Raw genomic sequence first — 17,657 nt, 5'->3', positions numbered from 1 at the left:
TTGGTGCCACTCATGTGAGTGGGAAGCAGTGTTATCAATAATTTTATAAGCATCAGTTTCGGTTTTCTTCATAATGGAACCACCAGCTGCTATATCGATGTCTTTTCTTGTAGTGATGTCGCATCCTTGGTAGAATATTTGTACTATTTGACAGGTGTCTAAACCATGTTGCGGACATCCTCTTAATAACTTTCCAAATCTTGTCCACGCCTCATATAGAGTTTCATTCGGTTTCTGTGTGAACTAACAATTTCTCCTTGAAATCTTACGGCTTTAGATGCCGGAAAGAATTGTTTAAGAAATTTTTCAACTAAAACGTCCCATGTATCAATCGCCCCTTCAGGTAACGATTCCAACCAATCTTTGGCTTCTCCCTTTAAAGTCCAGGGAAATAACATGAGATATATTTGTTCATCTTCTACTTCTCGGATTTTAAATAGTGTGCAAATCCTATTAAAGGTACGAAGATGTTCATTTGGATCTTCCTTTGGCGCACTACTAAATTGGCATTGATTAGTCACCATATGTAGAATTTGTCCTTTGATTTCATAATCTGGCGCATTAATTTCTGGATGAGTAATTGCGTGACCTTGGCCAGTGCGTTTAGCTCTCATTCGGTCTTCCATACTTAAAGGTTCCAGACTCTCCATAATTGAATTTGTTGAATCGGAATCACTAAAGGATTCTGATTTAATGGTTCGTTCCTCAACAATCTCTGTTTGAATGATTGGTGGTTCCGGAGGAAAGTTTAGTGGTTCAGGATCTATGAATCATCCTTGAATATTCTCCGGATTCTCAATTGTGAGGTCGGGTTCAAAAAATGGATTATCGGAAATTTGAATTGGAGTACTTGGTTGACTGGATGACGATTCTAAAGAAAAATCAACGGCGGTAATATTTGCTAAATGTCTTGATCTAGTTACAGGTGGTGAACGTTACAAAAGGTGGTGAACGTCTTGCTCGGTGCATTCACTGAATATCCTATTAGTTTTTAAAAAGGAAAGAAAAATTATATAAGTTATCCAATTAATAGACTTTTCTGATTTTGCCCACGTTTCAAATAGCCAAAAGATGCAGCAGAGGGGCAGGATTCGTTTGGTCTCAATATAATTGAGGACTGTTTGGCTCCAATAACCCGGTCCACGTACAAATTCAACTATTACTACGAACCAGAAAATTTTGATGTCTATCAATTTAACCACTTAAAATAAATTTTCATAATTTTAAGAAATTTAGGTAAGAAGTAGAATAAAAATCTATGTCCTAAAACTAGAATGACGAGAAATAAGAAAGAAAAAGAGCGTGTCAGAAAAAGATCGAAAAATAAAAATAAGAAAGAAAAAGAGTGACTTATAGAACTTAAAAACACTCGACTAACCCAACCTTATTACTATCACTAACTTAAAATTATAATCGCAAATTGAGATTATTAATTGGAATGATAATTGATACATAGGTAAAAGGTGTTTAAAAATATTAAAGCTTACAAATAAAACTATATCCCAAATGGCAATAATTTAAAAAAGTACTAAAACTTAAAAAGGCGTCGCAAAATTCTAAAGCACCTAAATCTTAGTCTAAAGAAAAAGTACTTAAGGAATTTTACGGCAAAGTCTAAAAATCTAGAAGTAAAAAAAAATAACTATGGCAAAAACTATATCTTAAATCTAAATACGAGCGAAAAATACAAATATTACGCTAAAATAATTAAAAAGGGACAAAATATAAAAATATACAAAAAGTTGTAAAAAGTACAATTTTTATAAAAATATTATTTTTATATTATTTATTTTATTAAACTATTAATTTTATATTTTAATTAAACTAATTTAACTAAAATACAATTTAATTTAAAAACTTAAAACTAATTATAATAATAAATAAGTAATTAGGGTTAATAATAATAAATAAATAATAATTACTCCGTAATTAATGCTGATTAGGGTTTCTGTCGGCGTGTCAGAGTGTCTCCGCGAGTCGTGGTATTCAAAGCTGCAAACTCCGCGAGTCGCGGGGTTCCAATTTTCAGATGACAGGTTGATTAAAATTCGACGCATTTTTTTTTATATTCTGTTTTATATTTTCTGTTTAAATAAAAATATTTATATAATAAAAACTTATATTTAAAAACTAAAATAAAAATAGAACTACTTTATAATTTTAAAAATATCTTAAAAATAGATTTATATATATATTAAATTTTTTTTTCGGTTTTTTTTTATGTTTTAAATAAAAATATTTAAATAAAACTTATATTTTTATAAAATAAAAATAAAGAAACTTTATAAAACTTAAATATTTAACAAAATCTTAAAAAATATATAAATTTTTGTTTTCTTTTTATATTTTCGAATAATTAAAAACGTATTTTTACAAAAGTGAATTTTAATAAAAGTAAACTAAAAATAAAAATCTTTTTTTTTTAAAAAAAAATTTAGCGTTACGCTTCCGGCTTTTAAGCTAGTCTTCTCCCTGGCAGCGGCGCCAAAAATATACTTGATGTCGTGCGAGGTGTATATAAAATAGCTTTATATTTTACAAGGAAATACTATTAAATACGATACAATTTTACACAAGATATTTATTTATTTATAGAATGGATATACTTAAACCTTGCTACAACACTTATAGGCAGTGTACCTAATCGTACAGTAGTGTAGTTTTTAGTAAGTCCGGTTCGTTCCACAGGGAAAATCTTTAAACAAAGCTTAACGCTATATTAGTTTACTTTTATAAAAATACAAATATATATATATATAAGTAATATTATTATTATAAAGGGGGGTTTTTACCGTTTAATGACCGGTTTGTCGATTTTAAAACTTTAGTCGCAGTTAAAACCAAATGTAAAATAATAAATAAATACAAGACTTAATTTAAAGCGTAAAGTAAATAACGATAATGAAATTGCGATAAATGAAAGTGCGATAAAATAAACTTGCGATAATTAAAAAGTACGATAATTAAAAGTGCAATTAAATACAATAATAATAAAAATGCGATAATTAGAAGTGCAATTAAATATAAAATAAAGGAAATTAAATATGAAATAAAAGAATTATGCTTATTTAAACTTCCGTAATCATGATGTTTGACGTGTTGATTTTAGTTTTATGCCCATGGGTTAATTGTCCTTTGTCCTGGATTATTTAATATGTCCGTCTGGTTTTTGTCCATAACAGTCCATCAGTCATAAATATAAAGTGAGAGTGTCCTCGTCAAATTATCCTTATACCCGAAGTTAAATATTCCAACTAATTGGGGACTTAAACTGTAACAAGATTTTAATACTTTGTTTAATAATTACACCAGGATGTCGACTGAGTGTAACTCAAGGTTTTAATACTTTGTTAACAATTATGCCAAGTGTCCTTGTACATAATTTCACCCCTGTTTTAATAATTCTAGTGACTATTAATCCATTCCCGTGTCCGGTTAAATGAACGATTATTCGTACATATAAATACCCCGCCCATCGTGTCCGATCGAGTGTATATGGTAATTTATGGGTACGTCCAATTATAAATCTTTATATTAACATTAACAAACTATCATTTAGTTAAACAAATATAAAGCCCATTAATAGCCCATAGTCTAATTTCCACAAGTGTCGTTCTTTTGTCCAAACCCCAATTATGGTACAAAGCCCAATTACCCAATTTTAGTAATTAGCCCAACATCATGATTAATTCGTTTTAAATAAGCATAATAATAACTTAGCTACGAGACATTAATGTAAAAAGGTTGAACATAACTTACAATGATTAAAAATAGCGTAGCGTTACACGGACAGAATTTCGACTTACACCCTTACAACATTCGCTAACATACTCTTATTATTAGGATTTAAAATTAAAATTAAAATTAAAATATAAATATAAATATAAATATTACGTATAGATATAGAGAGATTGATATATTGGATTTATAAAATGATCAGAATTCGTTTGCTTTTATAGGGAATTGAGTTCAGGGGTCTCCGCGACTCGCGTAATTTTTGCACTGCAAACTCCGCAACTCGCGGAGTTTGCTTTTACAGCTCACACAAATTTGGAGCCTTTCTTGCCGACGGTATATAGTATATTATATAATATATAAATAATTATAAGAATTATTTAAATATTATATTATATTTATGTGCATAGTTGACTTGTAATTTTTAGTCCGTTGCGTCGAGCGTTGAGAGTTGGCTCTGGTCCCGGTTCCGGATTTTCGAACGTCCTTGCGAATAATTTAATATCTTGTACTTTGCGTTTTGAATCTTGTACTCTTGTAATTTCGAGACGTTTCTTATCAATAATTGGAACCACTTTGATTGTATTTTGTACTTTTGAGCTTTTTGGTCGTTTGCGTCTTAAATTCGTCGAATCTGTCTTTTGTCTTCACCTTTTAATATTTAAACGAATATCACTTGTAAATAGAACAATTGCAACTAAAAGCTTGTCTTTCTTGGAGAATAATGCTATGAAATATATGTTCGTTTTTAGCATTATCATTTATTATATCAAATGAGATGTTAAATTATTATATTATCATGATATTATGATGTATGAATATCTCTTAATATGATATATACATTAAAATATCGTTACAACGATAATCGTTACATATAAGTCTCATTTCGTAATTCTTGAGTTAGTAGTCTTGTTTTTACATATGTAGTTCATTGTTAACACACTTAATGATATATTTAAATATCATTTTATCATGTTAAATATAATGTATCAATATCTTAATATGATACATATGTATTTAGTAGACGTTATCATAACGATAATCGTTATATATATCATTTCGAGTTTCTTAACTTAGTAATCTCATTTCTTATGTATATCACACATTGTTAATATACTTAGTGATATACTTACTCATCATAATCTCATGTCAACCATATATATATGTCTATATATACCACAACATGTAGTTTTTACAAATTTATAACGTTCGTGAATCGCCGGTCAACTTGGGTGATCAATTGTCTATATGAAACTTATTTCATTTAATCAAGTCTTAACAAGTTTGATTGCTTAACACGTTGAAAACATTTAGTCATGTAAATATCAATCTCAATTAATATATATAAACATGGAAAAGTTCGGGTCACTACAATCTTTATATGATTTCGATACGATAAGTAATGTATATAATGTTGAGTCTAGAAAATTTTGAAACGATGTTCATATATTCAATTGACCTTCGACTGCTTTCGACGATTCACGAACCTTTAACTGTAAATAAAAATGAATATATAAACAACTATACATGTAATTAATTATATATTATAAATTAATTATCATGTGATTTAATTATTATGAAGGAAAACTTAAACTTGTTATTTAAAACTGTTTATTTAATATAGAGAATAGATTGGATTTACATAATATGATAATGTTAATAAAGTATTTAATGTTATACTCTGAAATTATTTATTTCAATATATATAATTAATATATTACTTACTTGATACTTAAAATAAAATTAAATATGTTGCAATGAAAGTATATATATATATATATATATATATATATATATATATATATATATATATATATATATATATATATATATATATATATATGATTGTGATACAAAAATTTCTGATTGTATGTATACTATTATATATATATAAATATTAAATATTCAATGTATGTTATTATATATATATTATGATATTACATAACTAATAAAAAGTAATATTAATATATGTAATTACAAGTTAAAATATAGTTATTATATATACTTTCATTAAAATATAAATATTAATATTAGTATTAATATCAGTATTATAAATATTATTAAACTGATAATACATAGATATAAAATTGATATATGAAATTTGTTACATTATAATTATAATTATTTTAGAATTATTATTATCATTTTCACTAAAAATCATTATATTGTTTTAGGATATCATTACTATTATAAATAATACAATATATTATTATTATTATTATTATTATTATAAATAATATCATATTTATAACTATCATTATCAGTATTATTATTATTATTATTTATTATTATTATTATTATTATTATTATTATTATTAGTATTATTATTATTATTGATATAATTATTATTAATTAGTATTATTATTATTAATAGTATTATTATTATATACATATTATATGTAAAAATAAATAAATAAATAAAACACGTATATACCAGATATTTGCTTTCTCCTTCTGTTTTCTTCTGATCCGTGACTTCATATCGAACCCTACACACATTATTTATCAATATTTGACTTCTGTATCAATCATTTAATCCCAATAGGTATATCGTTCGCTGAAAGCTGCAAGATTAAAAACAAATGCTGGATAGTTATTAATTTTTTTTTCTCTCGTTCTGTCATAAACTCAAAAACCATTTAGCACTTGATCTAATTCGAAGCAAATTGAGGAAAAGTAAGAATTCAAATCTTTTCTTATTCATGTCGTGATTGTATACGCACAATTTCATATTTTAATTCGATAAAACGAAAATGAATTTCAAGGTCAAAGTTTAATTTCAGAAAAGTCAAACTTTGTTCTTAGTTGGAATTTGAAACTTCTGTGATGAATTGAGTTTAATTGACGATTCAAGATGTTTATAGGAATGAAATGCAATGTTTTTCCTGTTATAAATTTTACCTAAAATGATTTAGAAATCAAAGTTTGAAATTCTTTTTTTTCTTTTTTCTCGAACAGCAGCTGAAGCTGTTTTAATATAAATCTTTTTTTTAAAAAAAAACGTTGCTAAGTAAATTAATCACTTTCTAAATATTTTGGTATCTATGTTAAAACCTAAACTAATCTGGTAACTTAAATGGTTGATTGCTGAATTGAAATTGAAAATGGAAGATGAAGAAGAAGGCACTGTAATCATACGGGTTATATATTTATGTAGGGTGTATTAAAACAGAAAAATGGGCAGTATCCTGATGGTTTGAGTGTTTGACGGGTGTCCGAGAGGTCGTGGGCTCGAGTCCCGTATGGGGCAATTCTTTTTAGAGAAGGGTATACTCTTTTATTTTTCTTATTTATTTCTATCATTATTATTATTACTAGTATTATTATTGTTAATAATTATTATTGTTATTATAATTATCATAATTACTAAAGTAGTAATTATCAATTATTATTATTATTATTATTATTATTATTATTATTATTATTATTATTATTATTATTATTATTATTATTATTATTATTATTATTATTATTATTATTATTATTATTATTATTATTATTATTATGATTTTAGTTATATTTGTAGTTATTATTATTATTATTGCTAAGTTATTTATTATTATCACTATCATGATGCAAAGTAATATTATTATCATTAATATTAGTATTATTATTATTATTAAAACTATTAACATTAGTAGTAAAACTATAGTTATTATTATCAGTATTATTATTATTAACATAAGTATCATTATTAACAATATCGTTATTATTAGTATTATCATTATTAGCATTAGTAATAAAAGTGTTATCTTTAGAATTATTATTATTATCATTAATATTAGTATTAGAAACATTTAGGAATTATGATTATTATTAACAAAAGTATGATTATTAAAAGTACCATTAGTAATAAGATTGTTATAATTATTATTATTAAGTATTATGTACTAATATTAAAAATCATTATTTTCACTACTATTATTACTAAATTATTCATTTTACTACTGATATTATCATTATGAAATTTATAATTAAAAACTATCATCAATATTATTATTAACAAAATTATTAACCTTAATATCTTTATTAGTAATATTAAGTATTATAATTATTATCATTTTTACCATTATTAATATTATATTAGTTACTATATATTTTAACAAACAAACGATATATATATATATATATATATATATATATATATATATATATATATATATATATATATATATATATATATATATATATATATATATATATATATATATATATATATATAATACATATAACATAACAAAATCTATATTTTCATATACAAAATGAATATATGAAACCTATATATATTTTTGATATAAAAATGATATAAATAATAAATTTATATATATATATATATATATATATATATATATATATATATATATATATTGTTTGTTCAGTTACAATTAAGTGTATTAATAAATAAATAAATGATATAGGTTCGTGAATCAAAGTCCAACCCTACACTTGTTCTATGACGTCATATGTATTTTTACTACAAAATACATTAGGTGAGTTTCATTTTCTTTTTTACCCTTTATATTTTTGGGCTGAGAATACATGCGAAATTTTTATAAATGTTTTACGAAATAGACACAAGTAATCGAAACTACATTATATGGTTGAATGATCGAAGCCGAATATGCCCCTTTTTGCTTGGTAGCCTAAGAATTAGAGAACATCACTAATTTTGAGAATTAGTGCACGCCTAATTGACGCGAATCCTAAAGATAGATCTATTGGGCCTAACGAACCCCATCCAAAGTACCGGATGCTTTAGTACTTCGAATTCGTTTTTATCATGTCCGAAGGATTTCCCAGAATGATAGGGGATATTCTTATATGCATCTTATTAATGTCGGTTACCAGGTGTTCAATCCATATGAATGATTTTTGTCTCTATGCATGGGACGTATATTTATGAGAACTGGAAATGAAATTCTTGTGGTCTATTAAAAATGATGAAAATGAATATTATTGATAAACTAATGAACTCACTAACCTTTTGGTTGACACTTTAAAGCATGTTTATTCTCAGGTGTGAAAGAAATCTTCCGCTGTGCATTTGTTCATATTAGAGATATTACTTGGAGTCATTCATGACATATTTCAAAAGACGTTGCATTCGAGTCGTCGAGTTCATCAAGATTATCATTAAGTCAATTATAGTTGGATATATTATGAAATGGTATGCATGCCATCAACTTTCGATGTAATGAAAGTTTGTCTTTTAAAAACGAATGCAATGTTTGTAAAATGTATCATATAGAGGTCAAGTACCTCGCGATGTAACCAAATGTAATGTATTCGTCCAGATGGATTAGGAATCAGAGCGGTGGTCTTAGCGAACCAGGTCTTGCATTAGTGTGTCTAACTGATAGTTGTTTAGATGCATTTGTGAGTCTGGACTTCGACCGTGTCTGCATGTCAAAAGTTTTGCTTATCATTTCTAGTCGAAAATCATCTGCTTATCATCCTTAGGAAATTGCCTGCTTATCATTCTTAGTCTAGACATTTCTTACTGCCTCTATTGCATAGACAGTGTATAGATAAATTCATATCTTAACGTATCTGTTATTGTTACCTTTGCCTGACAGCTTCCGTAGATTCCTCCGTAACTTATGGGATTTTAGTATTATATATGCATATGTAAATTATGTATTGCAGGGTACTAATATATATCTTATAATCTATTTCTTATCGAAAATCCTTCATCTAATCGTACGAGATGAATCCCTCAACCAGTTCGAGTCCCTCAGATTTCGATAGCTATTCCGATAGTTATTCCGACAGCTATTTCGACATGGATATTCACCTAAGCTCCGAAAGCGGTGTCACCAGAATGACTCAATCAATCAGCCATCCCTAATTCATCTGATGGGTTCGTAGTCTACTTAATCATTGGAGACAAGAAGAAGCGATCCCTTTCATCCACCATATTGTCCGCTGGGCGAAGAACTTGAAGCATTCACCGGCGAACCAATCCGAAACACCATTTTCACCCTCATTTCCAGAGTATCTGGCCATGATTATATATTATCTCAAATTCTAAATCTTATTCATCCGCTCGTTCCAACCGCTAATCATCCCGGAGTAATAGAAGAAGTCAACGAGCTTCACGCCCGAGTTGTAGCCTTGAAAAATATGGTGCAAAATTTACCAGCTTCAGCAACATCACCGTCATCAACAGTACCATCAGTAACAGCACCAGTACCATCGACAAACCATGCCTCAACATCTTATTCTGTACCTCGAGTATAATCATCGTTCTACGTATCATTCTACATCATTTATCTTCGTTCTACATGACGTTCTACATCATTTATCTTCGTTCAACATGATGGTTATGTAACCTCTAATGTTTTAGAGATTATATATTCTTGTTCTAATGGTAAATCAGATGAGTTAATATCATATTAACTCATTAAATCCATGATTACATCTGAGGAAAATATATATGTAAGTATATTTTCATAAAGATTGTAATTAAAAATTCTTTTGTACAAACTGTTAATGGTGAAAATATTTTAACGGGTAGGTAATACCCTAGAAATATTTAGATTTCACATTAATAAGTTACACTGTACATTCTTCGAATTTGATTCAATAGTCATTTACTATCCTACTTACAACCACAGAAGTACGAATCCGTTCATCACAGAATAACCATTTTCATTCAATTTCATATTTAGATTTTGACCTATCAGAATCCAACAAGTGATATAATGAAGAAAACATTGAAAAAATAAAATTTGTTAGAAACAAACAAATTAACTATGAGAAATTTTGTTAAGAATCCACGCTAACTGTTTCTAGCTAACTGTTCCTAGCTAACTGATTACATTTTATTTATCGCAATTTAATTATCGCAATTTATATTATCGCAATTTTATTTATCGTCATTTAATTTCTGTTATTTATTTTACGCACTTTACATATCGGGACACGTATACAAGGTTTTGACATATCATATCGACGCATCTATATATATTATTTGGAATAACCATAGACACTCTATATGCAGTAATGATCGAGTTAGCTATACAGGGTTGAGGTTGATTCTACAATAATATATATACTTTGAGTTGTGATCGAGTCTGAAACATGTATACGGGTCACGATATGTATTAATTAATTCGAATATTATATATTAAGCTATATATGAATTATTGGACTGTTAACTGTGGACTATCAACTGTGGACTGCCGACATTGGACAATTAAAATGAATTAAAATATTGATTATAACATACGAAACTAAACAATTCTTCAAGCTTGCCACTTGATTCTATCTTAAACCTCATTTGTATCTTGACGATTACTATCTGCGTTCAAACCTTTCATGATTCTTGAAAACACTTCAATCGATAGGATGAATCAACCGCACTTCATCTACGGAAGGAAAGATTTATGCATATAGTTATGCACCTGAGAAACTCTCGGCAACGGAGTAAACATTTAACACGTAGCTATGCTAATTCTTTAGTGTTATTATTACCCAAAAATAACTTGTTAATCCCTTTCAAAGTAGCAAATTTTGTCACAGCTCCAACAAGTCAAATTCGACTTTTCGTTCGAAACAACCTTATTATAACCTTGAAATATATGCATGCTCTTTTATTGTTACCAGGGAACCTTTTATATTCCACCATATTACCAGCAGACGTACCAGCAACCTCTTTGCTTCTTGGCTTAAATCTCTCTGATAAATCATTATATTTATTCATAGAAACCCTATCATATACTCATCCGCATCTTGTAATGAGAACTGCCATACCAATTACCGGGAATCAGCAATCAGTACTTTGAAAACTCACAGCATATCTACATCAACAGTTATATGTATAACATTTATCTCTTAGAATTATGATCTTTCATTCTGAAATTCTGAAAAGCACTCAGTCTACAAATTAATACTCTAAATGTTGAAAAAGCTGAATGAAGCAGCAGAAACCGTAGACAACCGTAAATGACCTTAATCATCGGAAGTTTGATGATAAAGAATAGTATGTTGGTAAAGCTCAGAAAAGTTGGAACTGAAAAATGGATTGAGCTAACCACGAAGGAGACCAAGGATAAATACAAGGACCATACCCTATATTCAAAGAATCCAGGTAATTCTGGATCCGTTGAAATCTTTAGAGAATATCTTGCTCCGAAGTCATGTTAAAATCTTGCGGAAAATTTTTCTTCATCAACCTTTGAACTTGGAAATTCCAAAATATCATCATAAATATCTTCGATATTTCTGAGAATATTTTCATAAATATTCTCGTCCAAAATTATATACCTCTTCGTGCTTCATGTGTTTCATTATATTGAAAACTTCTATAAAATCTAAGTTTAATTTATGAATGAATTTTGGAGAAATGTAAAGAAATTGATGCATGAATTAGTATAATATAATGACACTTGATCAACGTGATTATATTACAGTAAGTCATGATGAGTTTCTAAATGGAACATGGTGATTCACAGATCATAACGTCATCATGTGCCATGTTACACGACTCTTACATTCTACCTAATCTCCAAACACATTAAGATTATATCTTCTTGATAAATCTATTTTTCCAGGATATTCTGGTAATTTGACAAATCAAGATCGTGCCATTACAAGTTCCTTCTTAAAATGTTAACTATGTTCATTCCGAATTTCATATCTACAAATTCTGGACCATTATTCGCTTGACTTAAAGTCGGGAAGAGAAAACAAAAGCATGGAGTTCCGAAATATAAGGGAGAATATAAATCCCAATAACAACACATAAATTACAAATCGTGTATATCAATGTTTATCGTAACATAAAGACACGGGAGAATTAAAAACACTATAACCCCAAGTGCGAAGTAGAAGAAAACAGATTTCTCTGGTGGAAGTTGGAAGAGAAGGATGATTGTTGCGATAGTCAGAATAAGAACAATGATCAGAACTGGATTAAGCATTTTCACAATCTTTTGAATTTGAGAATTTAGTATAGGAATGGTAAAAGTAATGGAACGGAAGAAGTTATTTTATAATGAAATTTCTGATAAAGAAATCAAGGCAGATTTTCACATTAATTAGAGAGATCCTAATTTCCTTAATCACCGAAGAATCAAATCTTTTAAAGATTACGAAGATTTTCTTTAAATCCCTTGAATTCTGGAATTCAACCAAGACAACGTCAAAAGTTAAGACGCACCTTATTTTCTAAATTTAACCATGACTAGTCAAAAGTTATGATGAAACTTGTCTTTCTCAATTCACTATTTAGTATAGCTTCATTCGTACTCTTCGAATAATCGAATTGTTTTATCCACATTACTCAATGATGATAAAAATCTATTTATCAACTCATATTCGTCATGAAAACATTTTTATTGTTAGACATGACGACCTCACTCAAATTTCAGGATGAAATTTCTTTAACGGGTAGGTACTATGACGACCCGAAAATTTTCAACCAGATTTAAACTTAATCTTTATATGATTTCGATACGATAAGTAATGTATGTAATGTTGAGTCTAGAAAATTTTGAAACGATGTTCATATATTCAATTGACCTTCGACTGCTTTCGACGATTCACGAACCTTTAACTGTAAATAGAAATGAATATATAAACAACTATACATGTAATTAATTATATATTATAAATTAATTATCATGTGATTTAATTATTATGAAGGAAAACTTAAACTTGTTATTTAAAACTGTTTATTTAAATATAGAGAATAGATTGGATTTACATAATATGACAATGTTAATAAAGTATTTAATGTTATACTCTGAAATTATTTGTTTCAATATATATAATTAATATATTACTTACTTGATACTTAAAATAAAATTAAATATGTAGCAATGAAAGTATATATATATATATATATATATATATATATATATATATATATATATATATATATATATATATATATATATATATATATATATATATATATATGATTGTGATACAAAAATTTCTGATTGTATGTATACTATTATATATATAAATATTAAATATTCAATGTACGTTATTATATATATATTATGATATTACATAACTAATAAAAAGTAATATTAATATATGTAATTACAAGTTAAAATATAGTTATTATATATACTTTCATTAAAATATAAATATTAATATTAGTATTAATATCAGTATTATTAATATTATTAAACTGATAATACATAGATATAAAATTGATATATGATATTTGTTACATTATAATTATTATTATTTTAGAATTATTATTATCATTTTCACTAAAAATCATTATATTGTTTTAGGATATCATTACTATTATAAATAATACAATATATTATTATTATTATTATTATTATAAATAATATCATATTTATAACTATCATTATCAGTATTATTATTATTATTATTATTATTATTATTATTATTATTATTATTATTATTATTATTAATAGTATTATTATTATTATTGATATAATTATTATTAATTAGTATTATTATTATTAATATTATTATTAATATTAATATTATTATATATATATTATATGTAAAAATAAATAAATAAATAAATAAAACGCGTATATACCAGATATTTGCTTTCTCCTTCTGTTTTCTTCTGATCCGTGACTTCATATCGAACCCTACACACATTATTTATCAATTTTTGACTTCTGTATCAATCATTTAATCCCAATAGGTATATCGTTCGCTGATAGCTGCAAGATTAAAAACAAATGCTGGATAGTTATTAATTTTTTTTTCTCTCGTTCTATCATAAACTCAAAAACCATTTAGCACTTGATCTAATTCGGTGCAAATTGAGGAAAAGTAAGAATTCAAATCTTTTTTTATTCATGTCGTGATTGTATACGCACAATTTCATATTTTAATTTGATAAAACGAAAATGAATTTCAAGGTCAAAGTTTAATTTCAGAAAAGTCAAACTTTGTTCTTAGTTGGAATTTGAAACTTCTGTGATGAATTGAGTTTAATTGACGATTCAAGATGTTTATAGGAATGAAATGCAATGTTTTTCTGTTATAAATTTTACCTAAAATGATTTAGAAATCAAAGTTTGAAATTCTTTTTTTTCTGTTTTCTCGAACAGCAGCTGAAGCTGTTTTAATATAAATCTTTTTTTTTTAAATGTTGCTAAGTAAATTAATCACTTTCTAAATATTTCGGTATCTATGTTAAAACCTAAACTAATCTGGTAACTTAAATGGTTGATTGCTGAATTGAAATTGAAAATGGAAGATGAAGAAGAAGGCACCGTAATCATACGGGTTATATATTTATGTAGGGTGTATTAAAACAGAAAAATGGGCAGTAGCCTGATGGTTTGAATGTTTGACGGGTGTTCGAGAGGTCGTGGGTTCGAGTCCCGTATGGGGCAATTCTTTTTAGAGAAGGGTATACTCTTTTATTTTTCTTATTTATTTCTATCATTATTATTATTACTAGTATTATTATTATTATTGTTAATAATTATTATTGTTATTATAATTATCATAATTACTAAAGTAGTAATTATCAATTATTATTATTATTATTATTATTATTATTATTATTATTATTATTATTATTATTTTAGTTACAATTTGTAGTTATTATTATTATTATTGCTAAGTTATTTATTATTATCACTATCATGATGTAAAGTAATATTATTATCATTAATATTAGTATTATTATTATTATTATTATTAAAACTATTACCATTAGTAGTAAAACTATAGTTATTATTATCAGTATTATTATTATTAACATAAGTATCATTATTAACAATATTGTTATTATTAGTATTATCATTATTAGCATTAGTAATAAAAGTGTTTTCTTTAGAATTATTATTATTATCATTAATATTAGTATTAGAAACATTTAGGAATTATGATTATTATTAACAAAAGTATGATTATTAAAAGTACCATTAGTAATAAGATTGTTATAATTATTATTATTAAGTATTATGTACTAATATTCAAAATCATTATTTTCACTACTATTATTACTAAATTATTCATTTTACTACTGATATTATCATTATGAAATTTATAATTAAAAACTATCATCAATATTATTATTAATAAAATTATTAACCTTAATATCTTTATTAGTAATATTAAGTATTATAGTTATTATCATTTTTACCATTATTAATATTATATTAGTTACTATATATTTTAACAAACAAACGATATATTTATATATTTAATACATATAACATAACAAAATCTATATTTTCATATACAAAATGAATATATGAAACCTATATATATTTTTGATATAAAAATGATATAAATAATAAATTTATATATATATTGTTTGTTCGGTTACAATTAAGTATATTAATAAATAAACAAATGATATAGGTTCGTGAATCCAAGTCCAACCCTACACTTGTTCTATGACGTCATATGTATTTTTACTACAAAATACATTAGGTGAGTTTCATTTGCTTTTTTACCCTTTATATTTTTAGGCTGAGAATACATGCGAAATTTTTATAAATGTTTTACGAAATAGACACAAGTAATCGAAACTACATTATATGGTTGAATGATCGAAGCCGAATATGCCCCTTTTTGCTTGGTAGCCTAAGAATTAGGGAACATCACTAATTTTGAGAATTAGTGCACGCCTAATTGACGTGAATCCTAAAGAAAGATCTATTGGGCCTAACGAACCCCTTCCGAAGTACCGGATGCTTTAGTACTTCGAATTCGTTTTTATCATGTCCGAAGGATTTTCCGGAATGATAGGGGATATTCTTATATGCATCTTGTTAATGTCGGTTACCAGGTGTTCAATCCATATGAATGATTTTTGTCTCTATGCATGGGACGTATATTTATGAGAACTGGAAATGAAATTCTTGTGGTCTATTAAAAATGATGAAAATGAATATTATTGATAAACTAATGAACTCACCAACCTTTCGGTTGACACTTTAAAGCATGTTTATTCTCAGGTATGAAAGAAATCTTCCGCTGTGCATTTGCTCATATTAGAGATATTACTTGGAGTCATTTATGACATATTTCAAAAGACGTTGCATTCGAGTCATCGAGTTCATCAAGATTATCATTAAGTCAATTATAGTTGGATATATTATGAAATGGTATGCATGCCATCAACTTTCGATGTAATAAAAGTTTGTCTTTTAAAAACGAATGCAATGTTTGTAAAATGTATCATATAGAGGTCAAGTACCTCGCGATGTAACCAAATGTAATGTATTCGTCCAGATGGATTAGGACGGGCACTACATTAACTGTGGCACATAAACCTGCCTTGTCAGCAACAACAACTCCTTATGTATCGTAAGTTTGTAACTTGTAACTGACATATGTCACCATTTTTATTGGAGTCGGAAAACGCTAGAAAACAACTACGTTCTTTCAATAGTTACGGTGGATGTTCTCCTCATTCATGTCGCCTGTAGATGTTTGTTTTTTTCCTCATTGGCGACTGAAAGAAGTACAAACAAATGGTTAACGATGTTAAATTCTTTTTGTTGTTTTATGAGGGTGGATATTGGAGAAAGAGAAATCTACAGCACAGGATGAAGTCAGAAGCGATTTTTTAAAAGTAGATGCGCAGATGCTGGAATGCGAAATTCACCCGGCGATACCGGCGGTATTCATTCATTAATCAACACGTGCAATCCTCTACTGCGATACTGCCAAGCCATTTATTCCCGCCCATTGTCCAGTGGTATACATTCATCGAATTATGGGACCAAAGTTAGTGGAATACACGTGTCGATTGGTAAGTGGTTGCCGCCGGACCATCGAATCCTTTGTCCAATTCTGATGGTCCATATGTCTATTTTTGAAATTAGGTTTCGACACCGTCTCCTGAAGTAAAAATCTCTTATGCAATCTTTCAAAAGTTACGGTCTTTGTTATTTTTTTTCTTTTGAAAGGCTACCGTCTTTGTTATTGCTATCTCCCTTTTTTAATAATAT

Source organism: Rutidosis leptorrhynchoides, chromosome 3, assembly GCF_046630445.1.
Source record: "Rutidosis leptorrhynchoides isolate AG116_Rl617_1_P2 chromosome 3, CSIRO_AGI_Rlap_v1, whole genome shotgun sequence".
NCBI classification, from domain to species: Eukaryota; Viridiplantae; Streptophyta; class Magnoliopsida; order Asterales; family Asteraceae; genus Rutidosis; species Rutidosis leptorrhynchoides.
Note: the sequence above shows the minus strand (reverse complement) of the source record.